Raw genomic sequence first — 8,451 nt, forward strand, 5'->3', positions numbered from 1 at the left:
TCTGAGCCTGATCTCTGCACATTGAAGAAACAATAGATGTATTAGTAGAGTTCAGGTTGACCACTAGATTAAGATTGTATCTGCTAACTCAAATTCAGATGAGCGAGTATAATAGGACAAAACAAGTTAGCAAAGTTGTAGTTTAATATAATCTTACTTCTGCAGGGATGAAAGTACACCACAAAATATGGCATTTTCAGGCAAAGAAACCTCAGATTTGTCGTCCTCAGAGTTTACGACACTAATGTACGTTTCCTGGCCTAGATACCACGAGTTTAGATTGTCTGTTTGAAGGTTTCACATGCCACTATTGTCTAGAGAAATCAAAATTGCTGTCCAAGCTCTGGGAAAGACCTGTAACCAGTTGAAAAATCATTCTGTTAACAAGAAATGATTCACTTCTGAAAGCACTAGTTGTTGATATTATTTAGTTATGTTAGTTTGTCTGCTGAAGAGTTTGTTATATGATAGTTAGTTTTCATAACTACCCCCTCTGTACTACTCATTCTCTATATAAATAAAGCTCTTGACTAACTCTCTTTAATGAGTTCAATTTAGGCACCATGAAAGCTGAGAAAAAAAACTGGTCCATGCACTATTTTACCGATCCCAGGAAACATCATTGTCATGACAAGAATCAAATGGAGGTTTTGCTGATCAAACTATTAAATTCGGTTATAGTTACAAGACAAGAGTACTTGTGTGGTGCTGCGAGCAACCCCGTCCCATTTGTTGTAAGTGTTTCTGCTGTTTTCTGTCCATACTCCAAATCCATACTACAGAAAAAAAGAGAAACTGTCCAACTTGTGTTCCTGACTTTTCCAATTTCAAAACAAGAAAAATGCAAATGAAAAAAAAAAAATAGAAGAAAAAGCTCACCCCACTACAAAAAATGCATAGCCATCCAAATGGTAGTTCTGAACAGTGGTGTCGTTGTTCTGGAGGATGATTTCCATGAAACCTCTATAAGTACCATTAATTAGAGATGTATCAACCTTGGGAGGACTGTTCATAATTTTATTAGGGAAATCAAGCTTGTAAACTCCTGGAATCTTAAATTGTTCAGTAAGCTTCAAGGGTGTTGAAGGCAGTAAGTATGAAATGTCGTTGAGGGTAGTACGCCCCTTTTCATTTATAAGTTCTGGTGGTTTGTTGGTGATTAGATAGGAATATGTGATGGTAATTTGACCAAATTTGATGGATCCTTGTGGGTTTGGACGAGCAGCACCAGCAGAGACATTCCATCTAGGATTGCACCACCATGACCAAAGTGTAATACTAATCAGTCTAGAATTAGGTGAAGAAAAAAAAGATTAAGGGAACCAAAAGTAAATTACTATTAAATCATAAGCCAGTTCAATAATAATAATCAATGGTAAGTATTATTGGGCTATTGGATAAATATTTATTTGGCACCTCTTCACTTTAAAGAAATAGATTTTAAGCACTTGAAATAGATTGTTTTTAGCCTAGATTGTAATATTAAAATACTCAGCTACAACCTTATCGATCTTGCTTGATTCATTGAGAAATAGAGGTCCAAATCATTAGGAGGATCAGGGAGAGAACCTGACGCAGGCCCCTGAGAGTTTGAGTAGTGCAAAACAACAACTCCATTTACTCGAGTCCAAGAAGATGAATTGACAAAATGAGGGCTGGCAACAATGTAATAGTCACTGGTGGCATTTTGATCCATTGTTACCAAGAATGAATATGACTGACCCACATGTATGTCCATGTTTGAGTAGTTCTGCTGAACTGTATATGATCCTTCAGTCTCGACAAGAAGTAAGTTGTGGTTTTGTATCCTGAAATTCAAACTAGTTGAGATACTGACATTATGCACCCATAGACGGTATGTTTTTCCTATTCAAGAAAAAGTTACAATGAGATTGATAGCCTACCTTCATAAATCAATTTAACAATCATAACTAAACCTTACATAGCCAAAAAGAAAAACGAAAAAATAGGCATACTATTTACTTTTTACCTGGTTCAACATTTACTAGAAGGAAAGGATTTCCTGTTGGAACAAGTGCCTCATCATATCGAAAGGAACCATGTCCACTTATAGTAATTCCGTCAGGAACTCCAAGGGAAATTCCATTTTCAACATCTTTTCTCAGTTCCTGTTACTCGATAAACATCAGTCTCATACCCAATAAAGCCAAGAGAAAGAATTCAATAATAGATGTAGTAACAAGACATAAACTCACTTTATGACTCTTTGTATACCAGTCACTAAAGAATTCAGTAATAGATGTAGTAACAAGACATAAACTCACTTTATGACTCTTTGTATACCAGTCACTAATAAAGAGTGTAATATCTCCATCTGGCACCAGAAAAGGTAGTGGAATAACTGCTCTGTTGTTTATAATGACCCCCCATACCCTTCTGCAGCTCTTTGAAAGTTCAGGGAAGGGAAGTAAAAGAAACTCCCTATCTGATCTTTCACACCATCTTGCCAAGAGTTTTTCCTGTGCTGTATTCCATTCCTGCATTTAAACATTATGCAAAAAAAAAAAGTATACATTTGAATTTGTCAACATTAAAAACAACTCTCATATGTTAATGGCACACAGACATTATACCATGTAATAAGCAATGGCTCATCGAGGTTATTCTTGACATTAACAACAACATTCCAGTTGGAAGTGACGTTGATAATCGGTCCTGGAAACTGCCCCTTTATCCCAATAACCTAGAATAATGAAACAGCCAATGTCATTTTATCACTAGCCTCAAATGTTTAAGTCTTACACAGTAAAATACTGGAGCAAAAGGAGATAAACAGAGACTTAAAAGGTAATGCTGCTCAAAATGAAGTAAAAAGCCAGATTAATTTCTCGTACTCTTTAAACAACAGTACACATAATCAAGTTGCCGACACACCTAAATAACCAACAAAAGAAAGAAAACATACCCATGAAAGGAAAATTATTCAAGCAGAAAAAAATACTATATAGGAATCTCATTTTCAAATTATTTTTTCCCTATCTTGTAAAAAAGAAAACACAAAACAAAACAAAAAATTCCAGATCTTTTGTGCCACAAACATTAAAAATAGCTTACGAAGGGGCAGTGCATTCCCACTAAATTATGTCGAAATATAACCAAGAAAAGCAACTTAAAAGGCATCATACTCCGGCATAAAAAACAAAAAATTAAGCTGGATTTTGACTAACGAGGCACATCTCAATTGGGTACAAAAAAAAGTAACCAAAAGAGAAAAAGAATTAAGGAATTGCATTATAAAAAAATGAGAGAAATTGAAAGGGAAAGAAAGAACCTTCTGTTTGGGTCCAAGTGGGGAGGCATTGATGTACGAAACAGACCAATCATAGTAGACATAGGGATCACCAGCCAAACCAACACTTAACGAACCCAGAAGGAGAATCAAGTAGAACAAGAAGAAGCAAGGACAGGGCAGAGCTGAGGGCATTGGAAACCCCAAAGTCTCAGTCACCGCTTCCCTTTTAGCCTTACTCTTGTGGGTTTTCTTTATCTTTGGCTAGAAATAGAGTTCAAGCTTCAGATAACTCTATCAAAGCTAAAAAAAGAGTGACAAAGAGAGAGAAAAAGGGGTTACTTAGCTTTGTTTGCTGCAACGAGTGGTGACATGGAAACAGCAGAAGCAAACTTTGGTGGCAGAGAGAAAGAGAGATGTAATAGACTGATGTAGGCACATGTGGGAGTGAGTTGAGGCGAGTTTGACTTCGGATACACTGTAGCCGAAGAAGAAAACGGGGGAGCCGAATATAACTTTTACAAGTTATAGGTAGGCTACCAAAGTAAAATACCGCCACTTTTTTCTCTTACCACGTATATATAACTATATCATAATACTTTTTTAGTAGTATTATATTCTTATGTTATGAAAAGGGATATTTGGTGTAGTGGGCGCTGGTGCCATAACCTGCTGAATTGGCAACCCAGTGACCTGTGGAGGGGCCTGCTGCCTCAACTGGCGGAGTTCTTCCTCTATTCATTGCAGTCTTGCTTCCATTTCGGCAAACATCTGTTGCCCATTCTGTGGGGCAGGTGGAGGGTCCTGGCCCTGGTTATCATCCTCGGCCCGACTGCTGTGGAGTCTAGATGATTGATGAGGCATCTCAACAAATATGCCTGCAATCAATGACGCCGCTCATCAGACATGACAACAACATCCAAAACCATCTCCCAATCACATCAGTCAACCATGAGCAATAATCCACATAACACACAGATAGCATACAGCACACAACGGGCCATGCCCTTACATCATGCATACATTAAATCATTCATCATGCTCTATATGGAAAAAGCAGGCAAACATGGCATTTAAGCACATAATCAGACATACAATTCAATTATTACCAACCATCCCTGAGTCGAGCTTGCCATTGACAGCAAGCGTACATGTTTGGTCATTCTCCAGAAACCATAAACCTTGGCTCGCTCTGATACCAAGTTGTAACTCCTTACTGCCTTAGAGCCGTTACTAAGTGAGTTTAAAATGTGAAATTAACTCGCTAATCGAGGTTTTAGGACTAGAGTGCAATTAAATCATAATCAGAGTCATAAACTTGAGAATAAACCTTTCATTGAAAAAATTATAAAATGTTTAACATTTGGGATCACAAAACATTGTTTAGAAATATTTACCACTCAAAATATAACCAGAGTCGACTAAACGACAAAGTTTAAGTTTAGTACAATCATCCCCCAAAAACACCCCTAGCCGTGGCAGCTAGGCAGACCAGACATGTATGCGCCGCTCGTCACACTCACCATACTCAAGGTTGATCGGCTTTTCCCTTGCCTTTACCTGCACCATAGAGCACTTGTGAGCTGAAGCCCAGCAAGAAAACCCTCACAAGCAGATAATATATGCCTATCAAACACTTGACATAAAATCAAGCCTTCATCAGGCTATACACACACGGCCATGCCGTCCCAGGCGCTTTACCAGGCTCTGAGTACACGGTCTACACCGTAAGGATATCCCAGGTATCCCTTGGTGTCTCGCCCTGGCAACTCGCACTCCGCATGTTAAATGCTACTCCCAACCCCTTGCCGTTCTCGGCCTTCGCCGTTTCTGGCCTTTGTCGTTCTCAGCCATCCCCATTCCATCATTTATATACACACATAATATAACTAAAGATATATTTAAACACTCATAAATTCAGTCAAAGGGCCACGCCCTACAACACAATCATATAGGGCCGAGCCCTGCAAACACAAGCTCTATGGGAACAGTAGTTTTCTTACCTGTGTCCCGAGCTTTCCATGCACCGATGTCCCGAGCACAGTTCCCTTGTCCGAGCCTCGCCGAAACCCTAGTCACAACGCATTAACAATTTCCACTCATCAAGTTCTAATCCATTAAATAGCTTTAGATTATGGTTCTAGTCTCCACGACATTGAATTCTATCAATCCGAGTGATAAAATCCATCGCGAGCCTTAACTATTGAATTCCTGAGCCTAAAACCTCTTAAAAACCAAAAAATGCATTGAGCACTGCGGCCCTAAGATCCCATGCCGCGACCCTAAGCTCAACCCGAGGCCCTACCTCAAAACAGTCTACATGCACCGTGGCCCTTCCTGAAGGGCGCCGCGGCACGCCTTCAATTCCAGACGCCCCAAGTTCTAAAGGGTCACAGCTCAGCAAGAACAGGGCCGCGACCTGACCCTTCGAACCCAGAAAATTCCTCCATTTTCTCTCCTAAAAACAAGCCAATTATCCATAAAAATTAACCTAACAATCCAAACATTCATCACAAAGGTTCTAACATAGCCTTAGCATAAAAACCTAACTGAGACTAACCCCAAAACTCAACCAAACACTCAAGAGAAATTCACCACTTACTCACATGCAAACTCTGAAAATACCAGCAGCTATTCAGTACATTTTACTAAGATTAAAGCTTACCTTGAACTGAGTTAGATCCCTGGATTAATTCTCTAAGCTCCAAGCCTCTAGCTCCCAAAATCCCAGCTCCACGTCTTAGTCTTTGGTTTGATTTCACCAAGAGCTCTCCCAAGCTTCCAATGGAGAGAAAATCTTCAAAAGAGAGGTGAAGGAAGAGATAGGGTCGGTTTAGAGAAATCTGCGGCTTTCCTATATTTTGTTTTATTTAACTTAAGTCTATAAGGTTACCTCAAGGCTTGGGGTGCCAAAAACGTCCCCGAGGGCAAAATGGTAAATTTCCTCAATACTCTCTCCTAGACATTCTAACCTTGAATATATCTCCAAATATTTAATTCTGTAACCCGATAACCCCATAAGATGTCTAATATCCCAAAATACCCCTTGACTCGCCCCGAGTCAGATTTTCGACCCTGTTGTGACTTTCTCGCTAACCGCTCCCTAGGACTGTCTCGGATTGTGCAACACAGATATATCACAAGTATATCACAATTATCATGTTTATACCCTCAACGGGCTAAAATTACAATCATGACCCTAATAACCAGATGGGGCCCACACGCATATTTAATTCACCTAAACATGCATCACTAATCACATATTCACACAAATCCACATATTAAACAATAATTCACATATTTCCCTCCAGGCACGCTAATCAAGGCCTTAAGCCTTATTAGCAAATTTGGGTCGTTACATTTTAGTTTTGACAATGCACATGAATTTTCTTTCACTAATTTGTTTGCTCAAAAAGGCATTTTGAATCAATTCTCTTGTGTTGAAACACCTCAGCAAAATTTTATAACAGAAAGAAAACATCAACTTCTTTTAAATTTTGTTCGTACTTTGCATTTTCAAGCTCATACACCTATTTCTTTCTGCCACTTACATAATAAATAGGACACCAACACAAAATTTGAAGAACAAGCCACCCTATGGGCTATTATATTCCAAAGTAATTGATTATACTCTTTTTAGAATATTTGGTTGCCTTGCATTTGCCTCTACTCTAATAGCTCATAGAACTAAATTTGACTCACGTGCTAAAACTTGCATTTTTTTTGTTATCCCCCTGGCATTAAAGGGTACCAATTATATGATATTAACACCAAACAATTTTTTGTTTCTAGAAATGTTGTTTTTCATGAAACTATATTTCATTTTACAAAATTGAATGATGCCACTATAGTTTCAGATCCTTTTCCTAACATTTTTCTACCATCTCCTTCGGTTTCTTACACTAATGTACATAATTATGATAGATGTATGGATATTGTCCATTCTAGTCCAGCCACTCACTCTTCTATGTAGCACACCCCTTACTGATCATACACACCTCTGCCTGATAATACTCAGCTAGATGTTCCAATAGTTGACCCTCTTCAACAACATCTCCGCCAGTCCAGCAGACAACCCCGACCACCTGTTTATCCCATTGACTTTGAATGTCACTGTGCCTCTCAGGATTCTCCTTCTACTCCCTATCCTATTACTAACTATATATGTTATTCAAAATTATCCAATACTCACAAAGCTTTTTCTTTTGCAATTTCCATAAATAGTGAACCACATTAAAATAAGAAAGTTGCTATTAATGATTCTTGGGTCCAAGCAATGAAAATTGAACTTCAAGCATTACAAGATAACAAGACTTGGTCCATCATTTCATTACCTCCTCACAAGAAATCTATTGGCTGCCGTTGGAAATATAAAATAAAGTATCACAGTAATTGTTGGGGTTAGGCTATAAACAACCCAAGATTTGTGATACAAGTCAAGATAAACTATACAAGTAATCAATCTTTAATGATATTAAAACACAAGTTACATAAACATAATGAGATCAAACTTTAGAGTAGACCTTTCTTGAAGAACAACCCTTAGAACATAAAATCACAATGCTATGATTTTATGTGAAACACAAAAGTTGTAAGGCTTGACAAAAATGTAGATTTGTTGTCCAAAAATCTCTATTCCTAGCATTCTCTATGGAAATTCTTGAAGCTACAACAATTTCATGTGATTGGGATACACAAGCCTTGATCCTTCATACAAGTCAAGCTTTCTTGATGAAGATTTTGGAGACAACTTATAATCTTGGAGCAAGAGAGAGAGAGAGAGTTATTCTTTTAGAGAGAGAAAGAGATAAGTGATCAAGTCACCAATTAACTCATATGGACCCCTTAAATAGTATAGGACCCTTATTAGACTGAACTAATGAGATTATAGCATTTAAGTTTAAGTTTTGGAGCTAAATTACGTAATTGTACAGACATGCAATAATGGCCCAGCTGATGTATCACCTAGCACCAGACGATGTATTGCCTACTAGGCAATGCATCACCTAACACCAAGCGATACATCGCTTGGTCTGTCCCGTTTAGGGTTTCATGGGCTAGGCGACGCATCGCCTCCCAGGGGTAATGCATCGCCGATGCCCCTGGCTTTGCACTCCAAAATATGTCTCAAAACATCCCCAAATGTTCCCAAACTTCTTGGGTACTCTTATATACTCCAAATAAACATTTTGGAATGAAAA

The 8,451-nt window shown here is 38.4% G+C and overlaps 1 pseudogene; it reads right to left on the minus strand.

Annotated features, from left to right (window-relative positions):
- Positions 1 to 1,495: 1,495 nt before the first annotated feature.
- Positions 1,496 to 4,168, minus strand: LOC133800162 (monocopper oxidase-like protein SKU5; annotated as a pseudogene).
- Positions 4,169 to 8,451: the final 4,283 nt, after the last annotated feature.

This window comes from Humulus lupulus, chromosome 9, assembly GCF_963169125.1.
Source record: "Humulus lupulus chromosome 9, drHumLupu1.1, whole genome shotgun sequence".
NCBI classification, from domain to species: domain Eukaryota; kingdom Viridiplantae; phylum Streptophyta; class Magnoliopsida; order Rosales; family Cannabaceae; genus Humulus; species Humulus lupulus.